We start from the raw sequence: 21,025 nt of genomic DNA on the forward strand, positions 1-21,025 counted from the left end.
CTTTTCCGCTAACGTATATATTTTTTTTTTTTTTGCAATGTGAGAGAATATCTGGGATTATTAAAAACTAGATCATTGGATAATGCAATTGAAGACTTTTTATTGGCTTCGCCATTATGGTATATCAGCCAATATACCACAATCTACAAATATGGTAAGCGTACTGTCAGCTTAAAATTAAAAGGGAGCTAAAAATTTAATAAAATTTAGTAATTTAATTCAACGTTTTTAATAAAACAATTATTCCGCTCGCGCTTGCTGGATAGGAGATGATTATCGCCAACTCGGCGCTACGGGCCTCGTTGGCTATCTATCATCTCATATCCAACGCGGGCTCGAGGAATAATTGTTAATTAGTCAATACTAAAACAGTGGATGGCGTTGAAGGCGCACTCTGACTGGCTGCTCAAACTTCGAATGCAGCAATAAGCTGCAGGAATGAATGAGTTTAAACCATCTTTTTTTGGTATACTATCTCACTGTTTTAGTATAATTTACACTAAAATAACTAATTAGAATAATGAAAATTTAAGTTACTCCAATGTCTGACGACACTAGTCACTTACTAGGAGGGGTAAACCTTCAATGCCGTGTGCAACTTCTTTCGGATGTTTGTTTAAGAACGCTTGAAAAGTTAAATTTTTTCCCCAAAGAGATCGCTTCCATTTGTTTTCTTTGGTTAAAGCCCTGTTTCGCAACCAAGATGTGTTTCTCAAGTGTCATTTGAAAATGGCTCGAAATTAAACGGTAATCAGTAAAAATATTACGACGATAACCAAACCGGATGGAACACTAATGACTACTTATCGAGGCATGTACAGGAAGTTATAATTTAACAGATCAGTTTTGTAAATATTATATGTAAAAATTCTTTTTGTCTCTAATATGTATGAATTATTTTCTCATTGGGTTTAAACTTTAACCATTGCGTGCAGGGCTGCAAATTTTACCGTAAACCGTCCATAATATGTCACCCAATGTTATCTCTAAAATCATCCAATTGCAAATATTTCAGGAATATAGTTTGAGGCTATGCTGTATCTAAATAATCGATTTAAAAATGCATGAGACAACTAGAAAGTGATTTTCAATCTTCTTTTGATCCTTTTTTAATAACAGATGGTTCATTTAAAGTGAAAGCAAGTTTTATAGCTTCCCGTTCCATCTATATGCACTGAATATCTCTTATCGAAAACAAATAGGGATGGTTCGAAGCTATGCTGTAATTAAATAATCGATTTAAAAATGCGCAAGACACCAAGAGAGTCATTTTCAATCTGCTTTCGATCCTTTTTCAAGAAACACGGTTGATTTAAAGTGCAAGCAAGGTTTATAGCTTTCATTCCATCTAAAGTTTTAATTAAAGATATTCAGCGCGGCCTGATTGTGGGTATCTCAAAGTGTTTTACAAACAAACTCAAGCTCTCAGAAGAGGTAAGTTGTTGGCTCCCGAGCCTTTGCAACGGTGTGGCTGTCTCTTTTTGATAACCTAACTTAACGAGGGGTCTGATTTAGCAGTTTTTATGACGGTTTCATCTTCAGTTACTGGCAGAGAAACATTACTAAGCAACAGCTTTTTTTTATTTCCTAACTTGAAACATTGAAACTGTCAATGTCGACCAATGTCGACGACGAATGTCGACAAACTTTCGCGAAAAGTCTACTTCATAGACAAAGCTCGTGACGTCTTTTGACTAACAGTCAGAGCGAATAAGCTTTTATTTCTTAATTTAGAAATCAAGAATTCAAGAATTAAATCAAGAAATTCTGTTCCCAGCAGCCTTCTTTGGACTCATTAATGATGTTTATTGGCCTGATACAAGTCATCTTGGTCTTGTGGTTTGTAACACCATGCGAGAGTGACGTTTGCAGCCAAGAAGTCTGTACATGCACCAACTTTGGTAGGACTAGGGTGATAGTGAAATGTCATTTTCATGGACACATTCCAGCCAAATTCCCAAACAATTCAGTGAAACTGTAAGTGATATGAAAACGTTAGTCATCCTTCACCTTTCTAGGCGTATCGTAACCTCCTTTAGTGTCTTATGTATCACCCGGTGATATATTAATAATGGTTAGATAATATCCCATTGACTGAAGTGTATGTCAATTATATATAGATATTAAGATAAGTTGGAATATTTCAAACTCAGCTTATTCAGAGCTTCATTCAGTACCACACAACAAAGAAAGATGGTTTCTCAGTTTTGAAAGACTAAAAAAACCATATACACAATTAATCATAAGGGAAAATAACACCAATTATGACTTAACTGGACCATTTCACAAGTAGTCTCTACTCAAACTAAAGCGCATTTCATTTTGGTATTCGCCGCGTTAATCCGTTCGCAACCCAAGCTTCGTTTAAATGTTTTTTTTCATTGAAGTCTCGTGAAGTTTTGGTAGGTTTCATTAACATTCCCTTCATTAACCTAAAAGCTCGTCAATGTCGCCCGAATTGCGGTGAACTATATTAAATTTGATATGTACGCTATAATTGAGAGCTAGATTTTTTCCCATTCGGCCTGAACAAACTCAGTCAATAAGCATTTTTATCATATCACCATACATTAAAGGTTGAAAATTTCGAAAAGTCTGTTCAACCTAGATTTAGAGGGACGCTCTTGGGAAAATCACAGAAAAGATTCTACCATAAAAACTTCTCCTTTTTCTTTTTTATTCAGAACTACACTCACAATTTATCGAAAAAACCCAGTATTTTTACTCTCTTCTCTTTTTCCTTTTAAGTGTCTTGCAACAAAGCCTTGCAAGCTAAGAGCCGAACTACTATTCCGGACCGGCTTACGTCAACCTGCCCGGCCCTTCGCGCGTCAGCTTTCACCAGGGGGGCCCTACAGGTCAAATGATAATCATGATTAGCATTCTTATTGACATTTTTAATTTGTTCCTTAGAGATCTTTCGAGTTGTTCCCTGAATACAATTTCGGAAGACACTTTTAGGAACCTGACTGTTCTGGAGAAATTGTAAGTAATAACGGTAATTTAAATGAGATATCATTCTGAAGTTCCGGAATATTAAGTAAGATTCTTGAAACAGTTAGAAAATGAACTTCGCCAGTCGACAAATTATTTCCTTGAGTCAAATGTAAACTCCCACGAAACAAGTCAGCTATCTTACTGACCAAACCTCTCAATTACTGCATTTTAACTGATATATGTCCAAAACTTTAGCGAATCAGAATTCGGGATTCTCACAAGGAAAATGTCATTCTCCAAACGATATTCAACTTGTGAAAGCGCCGTAACTTAACGGGAAATGTTTGGATTATATGAACTTTTGCACCTGATCATTACTTATACACCTTCACTTTTCATCCTAGAGACTTGCAAAATAACTCTTTGCGACACATTCCACGGAACGCTTTCAAGAATATGAAGAAGCTTGAAATAATGTAAGAAAATTTCAAATAATTGGCCGCAGTAAGTTTGCATCATATTGCAGAAAATAAAATATGTCAGGTTAGGGAATTTTCAATTACCCAGTCTTCATTTTCTAACATTTGCTATTATTTTCTTTCCAGAAATCTGCAAACGAATTCAATTTCAGGGAAATTTTACCTTCCGCCAAGCGTTTCTAGGCTGTGAGTTTTGGTTGAATTTTTTTTTAAAAAGGTTCTTTGTCGAGAGAATTAAAATAGATCAAAGTTTATCGCGTAGTTCGTAGTTACAATGCGTTCCAGCTTAAAAGTATTTATATTTTCTTTTATTTTGTCTTGTTCATTTTGATATGCTTCTCTTTTATTTAGCTCATAGGATGTTCTTTGTTCATGGATAAGACACATGGACGCCTTTGGAATTATTATAATTATTACAATATTAAAAAATATTACAAGGAAATATGCACTGCCCGAGGCGGGAAGTGTTTAACACGTATATTATAAAATAACAAAAGATATACAGAGGAAGAGATTCAAAATTCTAGACAAATTACGACTACACTAATACATTTAAGATATGGCAAGAGAACAGAACAAGCTGGGGTCTATAGTTGTGCTATTAAAGTAGACAAATCAATATAATCTTCATATTGAGGCTGCGTAAGTTAGGGTAGCGCGGTTAAACAAATGAATAAGCTAATTAATTTTAAAGTACTTTATTTGCCTAGGAACCTCGAACGCAACCTTATATCAAATACCGATGCAAAGGTTATTCTTAAAGGATTAACACGGCTTCGGAGACTGTAAGTGTCTTTTTCGTAAGAAAAAACATATTAAAAATGCAATTAAGAAATAGCTTTATTATATAGATACTGATGAAATACCAGGATTTCTCCTTTTACTAATTAAGTCATATCTTCACCGCGCGCAGTGAAGATACTATTTTTATCTTTCACGTGTGAGGATATTGGTGTGGCCATAGTTACCAACATAATTAACCAATTACAATAGAGCTTCTCGCTCAGGCGCGCGGTCGGTTGATTTGAAATTTCATCAGTATCTATATAATAAACAGAACATTACATGGCCGCTTAGGGATACGAATTTTATCTTCTCGTGCTGAAAGTATCTCTCACGAGTGGGCGCAGCGAACGAGTGAGAGATACTTTCAGCACTCGATAAAATTCGTATCCCCGCGCGGCCATGTAATATCCTCTATATCTTAGAAATGATGTTATGAGAAGAGATGACGAACCTTTTCTTCTTTCTCTTGTGTTCTTATTTATCCTCTCATCATTACTTCTATACCTTATTACATCGCTCATCACATTTTATTGAGCGTGAATATTTGCCACCTTCTTTTTTATCACAGCGACCTACCTGAATGTAGAAGAAAGTTTGTACTGATTACAAACGTTTCACTCTTACAGATACCTTGATTTAAATCCACTTGGACCATCTCTGCTATCAGATATCTTCGCTGGTTTTATGGATATGAAAAGTCTGTAAGTTCGGTGGCTAAATATATAAATTACTGCAGCCATAGAACAAACTATTATTTGTCTCAGGGTGTGGTTACTTCTGACGTTGTTTTCGACGTTTTGTTCATGTATTTTCACGGAAAATGCCTAACAGTATCCTCAGTTAAGACACTTGTATTTCAGAAACAGGCATTCATTGGCGATTAAAAAATATTAATTCTTCCGAAACTCTCCAAGGTCGGTTTCTTCATTAAGTCCCAAGGAGTCTTTGGATAACATGAGTGTCATTCTTCCATAATTTCTTTCTACAGCACCAGCTTGCTTAGTTTTGAGTTTTTTCTTTTATTTATTTATTTATTTATTTATTTTTGCATAACTTTGTATGTAGTTCAATGAACAATTGCGACTTGGAAAATATCGCCATTGGAACATTTCGATCAATGCAACAATTACAAGAACTGTAAGTAGAGTTTGATGGCATTCGAGGCTTTAGCGATAAGATTTGATTCGCCTGGTGAGATTCGATCAAATTCCGATGTCTACTAATGTGTTAAAGAGGAGGAATGCCTTAAAGTCATATAATCCTTAGCACTGTAATTTTAAAAAGTGGCTTTCGCGGCCAACAGTTTATTTCTTTCCGTTAGTGGTTAGGCGTGAAAATTCATAGATTTTAATCGTCAGACGTTGAAAAAAATGACCATAAAACTGTTGCTTTTAACCAATTTTTCTTTACCGTTTAATGGCTTGCGGTTAGCCCCACTGAGATCCTCCACCACCACCTGAAGGCATGAGTGGCCATGAGGGCTAACTTTCCTTGGAAAATTACACATCGCTTTTTAAGGAACATTGAAACTGAAACAAACAGAATGATCTCATGAATGAACAGCAACTTACGATCAACAGTAAATCTTGACTGCGTAAGCCGAAAAAGAAAAAGAGCTCAAGGTCCATGGCAAAGTCAGTAAACATCGCACTATTGTTAACTTCTCCGTTTTCAGTGATCTGGGCTTTAATAAGCTGACTCACATATGCAAGGGTACATTGGAAGGACTTACCAATCAACTTAGTAAATTGTAAGTATGGCAGCTATGGAACATCAGTCCCTGCGGAGTGATGAAACAGTGAAGAAATAACCCGGCTGACAGCTTCCATTGGCTGTGAAAATATTCAATTTCCTTTAGTCAGATTGATATTACTGATAGAACTTCTTTACTTCTGCTTTAAACCTGATAACAGGTGAGAAGCATAAGAGGCCTCAGTCATTATCATGCAGAGCCAGGAAAATTTCATGTTTTTTTGTGCCAGCACATTGATTTGGACTTGAATCTAGGCACCAGTTATCTCTCGTATAAGTATTGTGTTAGAACTGATGGTTTACTGTTTCGAAACAAGGTCGAATTACAGGCGTGAAAACATTTTGTATCCTGTATTGGATCTCGTGCGCTTTGAAGTTGGCTTAATACGGGAGGTTGATTATCTTAAGTTAAGGATTGTCGAGGCAGACGTTCATTTTGAGTGAAGGATTGTCCATGAGGGATTGCGAATAAATTCAAGGAACATGGACAAGTCAATCAAAGATATTGCTAATACCTTCACCGAGTTTATTGTCTCTAAGGAACAATTTACACCGACGGTTACAGAGTTCTTGATTGTAGATAACAATAGCTACGGTAGCATCATATTCAAGAATGTCTTATTCCATTATATTATTCACATTTTTCATGTTTGGTGATTATGAGGTTATGAGTGGGGATTTGATTTTGATTTCAGACAGCCTAAGGTAGCTTTATACTAGACTATTGAGCTTCCCTTGAAGGTGGTATGGAGGGAGATGACAAAACGTGGAGCCCTACTCCATGGAGTACCCTATGGAGTACGTAAATGAAGAGCTGGCAAGCTCAAAATATACTGATATTTACGTCTAAACGATTCACCATGTTTGAAAAGTATTTCATTTTACCAATACATGATTCTTAGGGGTACTCCATTTAGGTACTCCATAGGGTACTCTATGAAGTTGGGCTCCGCGTTTTGTCACCTCCCGGTGTAGGGAGGATTCATCTTCAAGTTGTCTTTGAAGAAAGTTGTTTCTCCTAAGAAGTTTACCTGGATGCCTTGATTCCATGTTCCAGCCACAGTTTCCTATGCTCGAGTTCAAGCATATCGAGCTTGGTTTTATTTATTGGGATAAATAACTTGAAAATATGTCTTTTAATCGGTGATAGGTGGCTTAATCATAACAGAATAAAGACCATAGGGGACGAAACTTTTAAGCAACTCACTTGCCTCGAAAAATTGTAAGTAACACACACAACTGAAAGAATAGCAACTAGCGTTACCAAGAGAATACGGACTGCAGTTTATAATCTCATGTCGTTAATCGATCGAGAATACTGCTAAACTTGCGAAATGCGAAATGCACTCCATCAAGAGAAAATAAACAGTTTATAATCTCTTGTCTCCGTAGAACACTGGCTCTCCAAAATTGTAAATCGGTCAATCGGACACAAGTATCCAAAGTAAAAAATCGGCTACTAGTGTTCAAAATCCGAACTCGGCCACTGGTGTCCAAATTGCAAATTGAATAAGAGCTTATTTGAAAAGATGAGAAGAGCTACATTCCTAATACTATTATTTTCAAAACAGAGAGTTCCAAAACTAGGGAAATTACATCAAACTGACAATGCCTCATTGAAGACCCATTTCCAATGATAATTGAGCTGATTTCGTAATTAGATTTCGTATTTGGATTTTGTAATCAGTCCCTCGTCAGACGTGAATGTAATACACTAATTTATTGCATTACTTTTTAATGAGAGTCAGAAAAGGGATGGGGCGTGTTATTTGATAAGAAAATATTTCAATATTTCAATAAGCCAACCAGAAAGTGTTTTTGCAACGGTTCAGTGTTTGTTCTCGTCACACAACGCTATTTGAGAGTTGCATGACGTGACCAAACGATTGCTTCCCAGGAGACTGGCCAATCAGGGGATTTCTTCCCGTAAAGCAGGCAGTACCAAATAGATGATCTTGGAAAGAGAACCTTAGCCTTTTAATCAAATCATTATAACTGATTAATAAGTCTTTTTCCCATTTTCCTGAATCCTTTAGCACTTTGACGAATAACCTACTGACCACCGTGCCAGATTTGAAGGGACTCACATTTTTCAACACATTGTAAGTTTCTCTGATTTGTTATCATTGTGTACCTGAGTGGTAAGACAAGGGATCTAGATTTTTACCAAGATCCGACTCGACAAAATAGTCAGTGCATTTAAAGGAAAGCACTAAGTTTATCATAGAATTTGGTTTATTCCGATTCAACTTGCAAACAAAGGTTGTCCTAAAAAAAAGATTATTGTCCCATAGCCAACCAATTCACGCAGTAGGTATCTTGTTTTGGTCCCTTCATCATCGTATGTTGATTCACCATCTGCAATCGGTGACAAAATTGTTGATACCCTGACTCTCACAACCCACAAACGTTTCATGATTACTTTAATTTTATCACTTGTACCCTTGTTAAGTTAACCTATTCGCCCTCCCCCACCAAAAAAAAAAAATGTATCGTGATTCCATGAACCTCTAGCTGCATACAGGTAACACTGAATGGGAGAGGGAGATCCTTTCAATGATTTAGAGTGTGTTTGACATTTCAGACATGTGTCAACCACTTTTGACACATTGAATGGAGGTAGTTACGTTGGAGGGTTTCACTGGAGCTATTCGATATCCGTAAAACGGCCAAAATATTTAGCAGTTGGGGGTAAAAATTGCCAAATATTAGCCTTTTTTCGCAAAAATGTTAGCCGTCCAAAAAATTATCGCAGGTGTAACGGAAAAAAAAGAAATTAACCGTAATTCGTAAATGTTATTAACCCATTGTGAGCAACAGGTCACGTATGCCCCAGGTTTGACTGCCATGTTGTATAGATGTATGAACGTACTTTACATCAAATCGTCGCACAAACTGGACTAAGTTCGTCAGCCTCAAATTTTGGGTGCCTGTCATAATTATTCTTATCTGCGACACCTTTCCACGGATTAGACTAGTTCAGATTTGACAGGCCAAGTCTCGAAATAATAAAGTAAAAGTTAGAAAACTTACCGTCATCACGAATGGCAGGAGAATGTGGCTACTAACTAAGTGATTGATATGACTATAAAATGAATTTTATGTAAGTGCTCACGATTCGAATACTCTTATTTTCCAACCCTTCCTTTCTTCAGAAGTTTTGAAAGGAACCGGATCATAGATGTATCGAGAATCGCTACATCTGGAAATAGAATAGTTTATGAACTGTAAGTATACGAATTTCTCAGCATTGAATGATTCACTTTGGAAATTTGAGGGAAAACGGTTTATTCATCCAGATAGCTTACTTAGTTACTTTACAATTATTAGTTAGTTAGTATAGTTAGGTAGTTAGTTAGTTAGTTTACAATTGTTATATTATCTGTTATGATTACTGTAACCTTACCTCTCCGCCCGCCTCGTCTAGTTTTCGCTATTTGCGGGTGGAGATGGCAAAATGATGTGCGTGAAATAAAGTTTGATCATGATGATTTCCGGTTTTCCATATATTTATCAGGCAAAGGTTTGACCAGGGTGAAGAGTGCTTTACCCCCAGAATCATTGGGAAAATAAGAATGTATTATAAGATAAACTCTGTTTTTTGAAAAGTTTAAAGTATGACAGGTACAAGCCGGAAGTATTTAGAGATTGAGCGCAAGGAACGAAAGTTTGTGAATGTTTCTTTTTCTTCGCAGACTTCTGTCAAACAATGAGATTGAGTACCTTCCACCAAATATATTTCAGAGTACTGTTGTAGTAGGAAACCTGTAAGTAACTAAAAATAAATTTTGTTGATAATGCTCGTAAAATGACGAAATACTGACTGAAAATAGACAGGGATAAGATACCGCTTTCTATTTTTACTGGGGGTCTATTATTTTCATCGGGTTGATGAAGGAATTAATGCATTGTATAGGTTACAGATTAGAGGGTTCTAAACTCTGAGTCCACATATATTCTTTGCATAGAATCACTTTTAAACTTTTCATGTTTTTTTTTTAAGTAAGAGTGGTTGGGTGTGTATTTTTTTGTCGATAACTTTATCAATTTCTAACTTTTCACAGTGATCTGTCATTCAATCACTTGGAGTCATTACCAGATAACGTATTTGATAAGCTCAACAAATTAAACATTCTGTAAGTAAAAAAAGTTCAATTCACTTCTCCCAACCAACTCACATTCAACAATTTATCGAGTGAAAATTCTGCCTTATTTTATTATTTGACCGTTTATCCATTCATGTCACCCAAAATAATCGAGTTTCATAATTCCCTGCCTTTTGTACATGTTCTTGGTCATTTTCCGCATCAATTCCTTTTTCTCGAAGTTTTACCGCATATAACCAGACGATGTAAAAATAAAAAAAGGTTCTTCAAATCATATATATGGCGTATAACATGACGAGGCTTACAGTCAAGCTAAGTTAAGCGTACCCCTCAAGATTACATTAATGAATTGATCAATTGAATATTGAACCCGCCAGTCGTTTCAAGAATGCAATAATTAATTTATTATTTGATTATTGAACCCGCTAACCGTTTCACGAATGCAATAATGGATTGATTATTTGAATATTGAACCCGATAGCCGTATCTGTTTTGAAAAGGCGCGGATCATTGTTCAAATTAGAAGTCCATTTCTGAAGTCCAATAAGATTGTTCTATTTGACGAGGAATCCTGAAAATGAACGAACTGCACTGTAAAAACACTGCGAAAACAATCGATCGCAAATATTAACGAAATAAAAAAAGTCTTGCGATGGCTTCGCCCGTAAACTATTTTTTTCGACCATGAATACTCACAAGAATTTCTACAAGTTCGTCAAGATGTAAATAGGCGAAAAAACCTCCCGATAACATTCCATTTACAACATTTACAAGAAGTTCTACACAACACTCGCACTCACCTTTCCCCCCATGTCTGACGCCATGCTGAAATAGTTCCGATCTATCATCACGTGTTCGCATAATCCAATCACAAATGGACCTCTGATTTGAACAATGATCCGCGCCTTTTCAAAACGAATACGGTTATCGGGTTCAATATTCAAATAATCAATCCATTATTGCATTCTTGAAACGGTTAGCGGGTTCCATGTTCAAATATTCAATTCGTTATTGCGCTCCTGAAACGATTAGCGGGTTCAATATTCAAATAATCAAATCATTAATGTAATCTTGAGGGGTACGCTTCACTTAGTTTGACTGTAATTCTTTATGCCGTTCATCGAATATGACCTATTCCGCTTTATAAAAGTTTTTTTTTCCTTTTAAATTTTTTTAACTTCACTTTCCTACACTAATTTCCTTCTACTTTTTTTCTCAAGGATGATTAACTTCAACAAGATTACTCACATTAACAACCGCACCTTTGCTGGACTTTCCAGTTTGAACACACTGTAAGTAAACTAAAGAGGTGTTAGTTCTTAATAGTGTAGCGATCGGAATATTTACTCAGCCGAACTCAGTGGGATTTACGTTATGTTAAGATTTCATTTAGCGTTTCAAAAATAGAAAAAAATAGATATGATTAGATGAGAATTACACAGCGGTAAAACGAAGGGCATGCGCAGGGGGATAATCAGCGCGCGCCAATTCCCGCACAAAATTTCAAAGGAAAATATCAGAAACAAGCTTTGTCACTGCCCTGTTCATGAGAGTATTTAAACACGGTTTGACTTTCTATATTCACTCGCTGCTTCGATGGATAACTCATAGAAACAGTTAGGACTCGAACCACGCATGGATGTTCTTCTCTGAACACTGAGGAAGTGTATGGAATTCATTAAACACCCCTAGTATTCAGACGAGGCTACGTAAAAACGAAAAATAAGTCCATTAGTACAACATTTTGCATTGCTTTTCCTTATTTACAAAGTGAGTTTGGCGGGTACCACATCTTATTCATTGACATGTTAAATTTAGAGGTGCTATTTTAACGTAACCGACTTCGGCAATTTTTGAATTATTTCAAATAAATTAATTCACTAGTTTCTTTCTTTAATTCAGCTACGTGCATTTCTAAATTTTTTGTGAATGACACTTCAAATGTTTTATAACATAAAGTTGAAAAATAGTGTAAGGAGAGTTGTCTTTTACTTAAAACTGAAATCTTACGTGACCAGCATTTGCTCACGTCAACGGCGTACACCCATAGGCAAATGGTGAACACTGAATTGGCCAATCAGAGCGCGCACTTCACTTTGAATATGCTATAATTTCTTATGGGTGTTTTTCTGATCTAAATTTTTCAGAATGCTTATAAGAAACAATTTAGCATTTATTGCCAAAGATGTTTTTGATGAAACTCCTCTCCTTGATTCACTGTAAGTATAATTTTTTCCCTTTTTGGTCGGACGAAACGCCAAATATAAACTAAAATAATATCGAAGTCCTTCGGAACTTCTCTAAACATGAACTAATCTCGAGATCCTTCAGAACGGTTCTTGAAAAACCCTCTGCTGCTGAACTACACAACTCTACAATGGTTACTAATTGCGGACAAGATTATTCGACATAAAGTGTCACCAGGTCGCATACGTTATGCGACAACAACAAAATTTATTATGTAATCGTATTTGTTATTACAAGTTCTTAAACACCTTCCGCATAGTCTTTTTAACACCTTATGCCACGGAATGTAGCAAATTTCCAAGTACTTGGCGCGTTTGGTTTTTGAGGGTAAACGACCGTTTAAAATTTTGAAAACTGCCTTATTTGATGCTACTGATTCATGCAAGTTCTATCATGTTTATTTGGTTGCAATTTGCAACATTCATTCATACGATATTTTCAAAATTGTTCCGCAGTAGGAGATTTTGTTTCATCGAAATTTTTTTGTCCTGCAGGTTTCTTCACAGTAATGCAATTAAAACCATTGAAAGCAAAAGCTTTGACAGACTTGTTCTGAAGCAGCTGTAAGTAACTTAACGAACAATACTTTTTCCATAAACGTTAAAATGCGATACATTGGAGAGATTTAGCACCGCATTTACGTGAAACGTGAACGGCAAGAATGACCACGTGGCCACGTTTATTTTCCCGCCATTTTTTTCTTGTTTGCTAGTTGCGCTTGGCCGTTTCTACTTGAAAGCAAGATGTTTCACGTTTGCCATGTACGTAAGATTTCCTTTCCTTTTCTTCTCACATACTAGAAGTTCATTCCCGGTAAAAAGTGCATCAAAAATATTTCCTGTAGGTCACACAAGGGCGGATGAAGTTTCATATGAAAATCGCTTTTAAAATACTGATATGACGTGAGCTCACGCAAACCTAAAGCAGCGAGGTTCGCGCTATGGAACGTAGCCGATTTTCACTTAAAAGCAGTGCTAAATATCTCTATTAATATACTCATGTGAATCAAGCTGGACGATATTTATTGAAATTTCTTTCTATAATTTTTGTGGTTTTTGTCGAAGGAGAGTAGCAAAGGGTGGGAAATCGGGGGAAGGGGTAAAAATTCACGCCTTAAGTATTTAAGTGGGAATATTTCAAATCTTTCTTCTTGTGTTTGAGATTTTGGGGAAATCTTGAGGTTTCCACGTAATGAAAGGACTAATTTGTAGGTCATGTATATTTTAGGGGCAAATCATGCCCCACGCTGGTTCATGAATTCACGAATCACGCTCGCCTCTTTGTAAAATTCACGCATATTAATTTTTGCCTTAATTAATCACGCAATGCGTTCAAACCATTCGTCACCCTCTCGAAGGTGTTTTATTTCTGTTGTCAGCGAGATGATACTTAAAAAATGTTACTCGTAGGAAAGAGAAACAAACGGTACGCATTACACTATCATTTCATTTTCAGAACCATTTTTGATAATCCTATACCGATGTTACCAGATGACATTTTCGACAAAATGACAAACAATACCAAGGTGTAAGTAAAGACGTATTATTAATACACACCAAGGGGCTTAGATAGTCACAATAGTATTGTTTAGTCTCCACTTTTACTTTCAAGTGTCGCTATTACGTGGTCATCATCATTATCGTCGCCGTTGTCTTTATCACTGTTACTGTTATCGTGTAGACCACTGGTGATTTGTTTTCCTATTTGGTTACACTCCCCAGGTGTATTATGTTTTTGAGCAAGATGCTTACTTTTCATGGAACCTGACTCTGCCCAAAATGATGGCGAGCTTAAGATCCTACGACGGCGTTTGTCTGCGACGACTGACTTGTCGGTCGAGGGGAGGGGGGGAGGGGGGCATTGGGAGAGGTGGCCGTCACAATGGTAGGAAAATGTAAGTGAGGGGTTTTGTCAACCGGAGATGGACTGTCATCTTGTTGTAAAATATTAAGAACGCTCCATTGGGGTCAATTCGAGTAAGTCAATAAAAAAATGCGTGATGTGTAGAATGTCATCCATTCCACGAGAAAGAGGGTCTTACTGGGGTTAACCGTTAGCCGTATAAAGGAAAAAAATTTAGTCGTTTGGCGTTAAGAGTGAACAGTTTTAACCGCTTGTCGCATGTAAAGTTAACGATAAAAATTGTTCTTTTAACTGGAACAGAAAAAAATTAATCGTTAACCTTTGAATGGTCAGAATCTTAACCGTAATTAACAATCATTCCATGAGTGCGCATTGGATATCAGATGATAAATAGCCAACGAAGCACGCAGCGCCGTGTTGGCTATAATCATCTCCTATCCAACAATCGCGAGTAGAATAGTTGTTTTATTAAAAAACGCTCCCAAGATATAAGACAAATCTTCTCGACTTTATCTTGTAAGAAGAAACCGGATGTTACAATGTACAGATATTAGATTATGGTATATTGGCTCATATACCATAATGGCTAAGCCAATAAAAAGTCTTGAATTGCATTATCCAATGATCCAGTTTTTAATAATAGCCATTACCCCACTGAAACCCTCGGAAAGGTCAGCAGTGCGCAGTACCTTAAGTTGCCTGATACGCACCCATTTAGACTTCAGCTACCTAGGCCGCTTGGCTAATTATAGTTTGTAAAATTTTCATAATGATGCGTTGATTTTTAAATCGTTATAACTTAGATTCAATTTATTCTTAATCTAATCATTTACAGATCATTGACGTGTAAAAATCTTCTTAAGCTTCCGCGAGGAAAATATATGGCGACAATGTAAGTAAGCCTTAATTGAAATTTGTTCCACACCAAGAGAATATAAACTGTTTATAATCCCTTGTCTAAATGCTATTTGTGGGAAGATGCACAACCGTTACATTTCTATCATAGACATCTACACTAATAAATATCCGACTTCTTTAAGCCACTTTCTTAACTAAATGGAGTATCTGTAGATATCCAAAGCTAGCATTAGTATGAAACTCTGCCTGGCCTAACCATAGCATATTTGCATGATGTCTATAACAAAGACGTGTCATCTAACATTTTCTGCTCTCTTTAGACCCATTAATGATGCTCATCATTATAACACACGATCTTCTACCGCTGGTAACTTCTATATAAACTACTCTCGACTAAATCACTATAAGAGTTATTTTTCCTCTATGGGTGCAAAAATCTGGAACTGTATTCCGGATGTTTTGAGGCAGCTCCCAAAATAGAGTTTCAAGAAAAAAATAACCGAATCCTTACTTCGAATCCTTCTAAACCAGGATTCTTATCCTGATATTGATACATAAATAAATGAAATGACAAGAAACTAGATTTCGTTACAATAAAGAGTATTTTGAGCTTTTCCTGTTTTTAATTATGTACTCGTGGCTTTGTAACTAGTATACCTATATTTTTGTATTCACATTAAGGTTTTGTAATTGACATCTGTACCTTTGTAATTGTTATTTATTTTTTGTCATTAGAATAATATTCTATTAATATGCAATTGACACGTTTCCCATACTACTTGCCTCGATTAGCTTCGCTATATTACAGGTAGTCTTAATTTATAAGTCAAATTGTGATTATAAAGAAAAAAATAAAGATTTCAATTCTTCAATTTTGATTGGCTTAATGAAAGGCTATAGCATTTGACCATGGACCTCATTTTCTTTTGTTCCCACGATTCTTGAAAGTGAGACAATGGTGGCCAAATCTAAAATACGCTTAGTTATCTACCATCTTTGTCTCATCAAACTTTAATTTTTTGCTCAACCGAGCCTTTAATATGTTATAATTTTCTAACCTTCAGAGAATGTGCTCCTTCTACTTCTCTGCATATCACTTTAATTGGCGAACAAAGTTACTTCCTGTTTGGCTTGAAACGCTCAGGTTTTAAATGCCATGATTGTGATCCACGCCATCAACCTACTTTTCCGCACCGAAGCTCCACATGTGCTGAATGCAGTCTCTGTTCGGTTGGTCAAAAAACCAGTGAAACAGGCTGTATCGAGTGTCCTGCAGGTATCAATGAGTAATATTAGTCTAACTGATTTTTAGAAGCAAGCACCTCTCAGTAATGGTAAGCCCCGTCGAAGCATAGAATTCTACGCATTTTTAAACGTTAACAGAGAAAAAACAAGTTTCGTCAACAGGCTGAGAACCGGGTATCACATCACTAGGCCCCCAAGTGAGCCAGACTCTGCTACCAAGTGAAGGAAACTATAATCATCATCATCAATTATTATTATCACATAAAAACATACACTTAAAGTCGGACTCGCACGCATTAAGCTATGCTAGTCTAAGCGGGCCAGTCCATCAGTAGCTCCCTTCCGTCCATCGTTAGCTTATTACTATTAATATTAACAAAATAAAAGAAAAGTAGGAAAAGAATGTGATTTAATAGATAATATTTTGCTTGTTTGTTTGTTTCTCTCTCTTCCCTTCCCTCTACTACTACTACTACTACTACTACTACTACTACTACTACTGACATTTTAATCTAGCTTAGAGATGATTTTGCGAGCCTCAGTGGAAGAGTCTTCATCTTCGAGTACTCTTAGTAGTTTGTTTTTAATTCTGAATTTGAAGGATTTCTTTGGAAGCCCTCTCAGAGAATTAGATATCTCATTCCATAGTTTAGCACCAATCCTTGAAAAAGCGTTCTTTTGTATTTCAAGTCTTGAAGCTTTTATACTTGGCAGAATTACGCAGCAACTATTATTAGCTTTCTCATTGACACGAAACAAGCAAAAGAAACTAAAAGAAAGGAGCAGTAAACTTCTTTTCAATTATTTGTAAACCTTGCTCGCTTTTCAAAATCACAGTCTGACTCAGTCGCAATCAGGGACCAGTTACTATATATTCATTACCTAAGGAGTTGGAAAATTTTTTTTCTCCTTTTTCTTTGGAGGGGGGAGTATCACACGGTTTTTAGGGGAAGGGGATATGAAAGGAGGAATAGTCATTTCTAACAGAGTTTAAAGAGCGAATTATAGAAAATTGATTGGTTGACTTTTAACTGGCATTGTGATTTAATCTATTACAGGAGACACTTCCATTAGAAATGAATTGAAAATAAAACAAAACAAAACAAAACAAAAGCATTTCGAAAAGTTCCTAATTGTCTACGGAGGCAAACCGTCGACTCTCCTGTCTATAGGCCCCAAGTAACCCATTCGTGAGGCTGTATCATTGTTCAGTAATTCATTTACAGGTGGTTTTTATCAGGATGAAATGGGACAAGTTGACTGTAAAAGATGCAGTAATGGTACATTTGTTTCTGCGCTGCATAGTCCTGGGACCAGAGCAACCGATTGCGTGGCATGTCCTTACGGTAACTATTATGTTTGCTATATATGTACCGTACTTTCAAGTTTCAACTTGATCACGTTTGAGGACACTTCTTACACAGTTAGAAGTTTCAGGCATCTTATTGAGCCAGCTCAGGTTTATTTCTTCATAATGATACACTAAAACGGATGATAAAAAATTCTAGTCCTGAGAACAGGAGAATGAGGCAAAAATGATTGTTTATCTTCTTTTGAGTGTTTGATTGTCGTCGACTTTAATATGCATAGCTTGAAAAAAATGTCAATTCAGTTCGCTGGTGAGGTCTGATATCTTTATCAAACAAAGAAAAAAGGAGAGGAAGTGAGTTCACTCTGTGCTAGTCATCCATAACTATTAATTTGTTTTCTTTGAACGTAGTAGTGGCTGTTGATTTTGAAAAATTATTGTACTTGCAGGTACACTTTCTAACGAGACCGCTAAATACCGTGCATGCAGATGCCTTCATAACTTTCATCGCTCGGATCGTTTTGGCCCTTGCACGATGTGTCCACAATATGGCTTTGTTTGTGAGAAGGACACAGCGATACTTGCACCTAACTACTTCTGGAAATGGTCACACCAGTCTGAAAGGGAACTGTTCAAGGCTTTTGTTAACAATATTCATTCTTTTGGACCAGACTACAACATGTCATATTCCAAGTTCGATACCTCACTTCCGATGCCTCTAAAATGTCCCCATGCAAAATCCTGCAAGGGTGGAATTGACTCAGAATGCCATCGTGGATATGAAGGGACTTTGTGTGCAACCTGTTCTAGCGGATTTTATTTCCGCTTCCATTCATGTTTGAAATGTCCTCACTTAACTGTAACAGTGACCTCATCTAGTTTGGTAATTGCTCTTTTTGTTGCTGTGTTCCTACTTGTTCTTTGGGGTGACTCCAAACGTACAGAGAATAACCGAACCGTTGCAGATGTCATCATGTCATGCTTCAAGATTGTGATTGGTTTTTACCAAGTCATCGCTGGTATTTTCTCGGCTTTGGCGAAAGTTCGTTGGCCAATCACTTTGATTTCAATGGAGAAGTTTCTAAAAGTATTTGAGGGGAACATTTTGCAGTTTGCTCCACTTAGCTGCATTGATTCTTCTCTGCGGTTGGATCAACTTGGGAAGTTTACATTGATCATTACCTTGAATGTCCTACTCGTTGGCTTGCTTTTCTTGTATCTATTCCTGAAAAAGCGCTACATCATGAACAAGAGGGACCTTAGCGAAAGCCAAAAAGTAACGGAAATTAAGGCTTTGAAGAAATCTTGCTATCGCAACATTTTCCTCTTGTTATTGACGACCTACCCCACGACAAGCAAATCGATAATTCAGATTCTTCCTCTTCCTGGTGCGTGTGTAGAAACGTGTTTCACGGACGACAAGAGCGACTGTGACTTCCTGCTGAGAGCTGACTACTCTATCCAGTGTTTCACTCCTCGCCACAGCTTGTATTGGCTCATAGCCTCTATTTTGGCATTATATCCCGTGGGATTTCCACTTCTTGTTTTGTTTCTCATTTACATATATCGCGAGTCCCAGGAAGACAAAGAAATTGCTTTCGGACTTCGAGTGTTCTTTGAAAACTATAAGAAGAAATTTTGGTTTTGGGAAGTCACAGAGATGTATCGCAAGCTGATTCTAATCTCGTTGATTTTCCTGTTTGGATCCAAAAGCCTCACCCAAATCAGCCTTACAATTCTTACAGTCAGCGTCTTTGGAGTGGTCTACACCTTATTCCGACCAATCAAGGACAAGTTTGAAGATCGCTTACAAACATTTGTCCTTTGGATCATTTTCTTTGACGTTTGTCTTGGTGCAGTTTACACAAACTGGGATGAGAGTCAAGGAGAGGGCAAGAGCGATTCTATGTTTGTGAATTTCATCTTTGTAGCTCTCAACGCCTCTGTACTGATGCTCGCCATCGGTAAGTGTCTTAGTCGAGTAAAAAATTACATAAAGAACGCGTTAGCCTTTGATATACACGCGAGGTAGAAAGACCTTTGCTTAGGCTTAAAACGGCTCCTGCGCAATTAACAGGCTAGGTTTTCTGTCGAAGCCTCGCAATAACTTAATAATAATAAAATACTTGCCATCTCTACCGTTTTTTTGAACTTATTTTTTTTCCTTTTTGTTTCACCAGGAAGAGGAGTTACACATATGAAGATATTCAAGAAGTATGTTTTCTTCGGTCCAATGCGATGCTGCAGTTCCTTCGTCAAAAAGTTGTACGTCTTAAAAATGAAGCGGTCACAAGAACGGGAACATCTGATGAACTGTCCCACTTCATCGAAGAAAGTGACTGAGGAAACCTTCCCGAATAATTTTTTTGAGCCCTCCACAATCAGGGACCTGTGAGCGGTGGGGGATTTGGTTGACCCCCCTCCCCTTACTGGCAGTTCATAAGAAGTCCATTTTCTATGGATATATTTAGAGTAGGGAGATTTCTAGAGAACCACTCAGAAACTGTTCGTAAATCATCGTCGTTCCAATCATCGAACGCGGAGTCAATGTCATCCTTGTTTAGTGCTTGGTCCCATTCAATATCTCTCAAGTCAATCAGAAATTCCTGCTTCGAATAATTCTTGTATGACCAATATTCAATGGTTCTTTCTGGAGCCTTGGGAACACATACATACATATGTTAATTGACCACTCCCCATGGGGGCTTTTCAGTTACAATTCACACCCAGCAACCACCCCAGATTTCAACCACCCGGGGATTTCAAAATAAAAAATTTATTTTGAAATCCCCGAGCAAAACAAGCTGGGTCTTCTCAGGCACAGAAGACATAGATGTATTTAAATCTTGAAAAAAAGTTTCCATATTCAATCAGGTGCTCTGTAGATTGTCCAGATAATCAGTTTCTTGCATTTAGGCCGAGAGCTTTTCAAACCTACCTGTGTATTTGCGTTCTTTCTTTTTTTTTTTTACATTGTCAGCGCGTTATTAAGTACCTGTTAACATTCGGTAAAATGGAAATGCATGAATGCTTAACTAGCCAGCATGTAAAAACAATGCATAAAAGTATAAAGTAAATGTAGTTGAAGTCACAGAGATTCTTTTAGTAATTAGTAATCAGTTGTAACTATATCTTCTCCCATCTTTTGAGGATATGAATAAAGAAAATACTTTTAGCAAATTTGAAGGATATTTCCTTATGCAATTGGTAGGTTAAGTCCAATACTAGAGCTTGTAAATGACGACAGATGCTAGACAGTATTGTTCTCCAGTCCGGTGTACACTCCTCAAAAAGGGTTCAGACGTCTTAGAGAAAGTGCAATGTAGTGCGTTTAAATGTGCCCTTGGTAACATTGGGGCGGACATGTAGGCTACGTACGAAGAACGTCTAAAGTCCCTTATAAACGGCCAATGCTAAATGAAAGAATAAACAGACAGTTACCT

The 21,025-nt window shown here is 36.9% G+C and overlaps 1 pseudogene across 1 annotated transcript; it reads left to right on the forward strand.

Annotated features, from left to right (window-relative positions):
• Nucleotides 1-1,311: 1,311 nt before the first annotated feature.
• LOC111344953 (uncharacterized) lies at nucleotides 1,312-20,762 on the forward strand (annotated as a pseudogene). The gene is made up of 23 exons (XR_016000553.1): nucleotides 1,312-1,434; nucleotides 1,735-1,977; nucleotides 2,914-2,985; nucleotides 3,342-3,413; nucleotides 3,543-3,602; nucleotides 4,127-4,201; nucleotides 4,829-4,903; nucleotides 5,268-5,339; nucleotides 5,878-5,952; nucleotides 7,105-7,176; nucleotides 7,991-8,056; nucleotides 9,110-9,181; nucleotides 9,650-9,721; nucleotides 10,019-10,090; nucleotides 11,281-11,352; nucleotides 12,208-12,279; nucleotides 12,802-12,870; nucleotides 13,763-13,834; nucleotides 15,006-15,062; nucleotides 16,093-16,304; nucleotides 17,500-17,619; nucleotides 18,032-19,546; nucleotides 19,763-20,762. The product of XR_016000553.1 is annotated as an uncharacterized LOC111344953 (transcript).
• The last annotated feature ends 263 nt before the right edge of the window (nucleotides 20,763-21,025 follow it).

The sequence above is a fragment of the Stylophora pistillata genome, chromosome 4, assembly GCF_964205215.1.
Source record: "Stylophora pistillata chromosome 4, jaStyPist1.2, whole genome shotgun sequence".
Lineage (NCBI taxonomy): Eukaryota > Metazoa > Cnidaria > Anthozoa > Scleractinia > Pocilloporidae > Stylophora > Stylophora pistillata.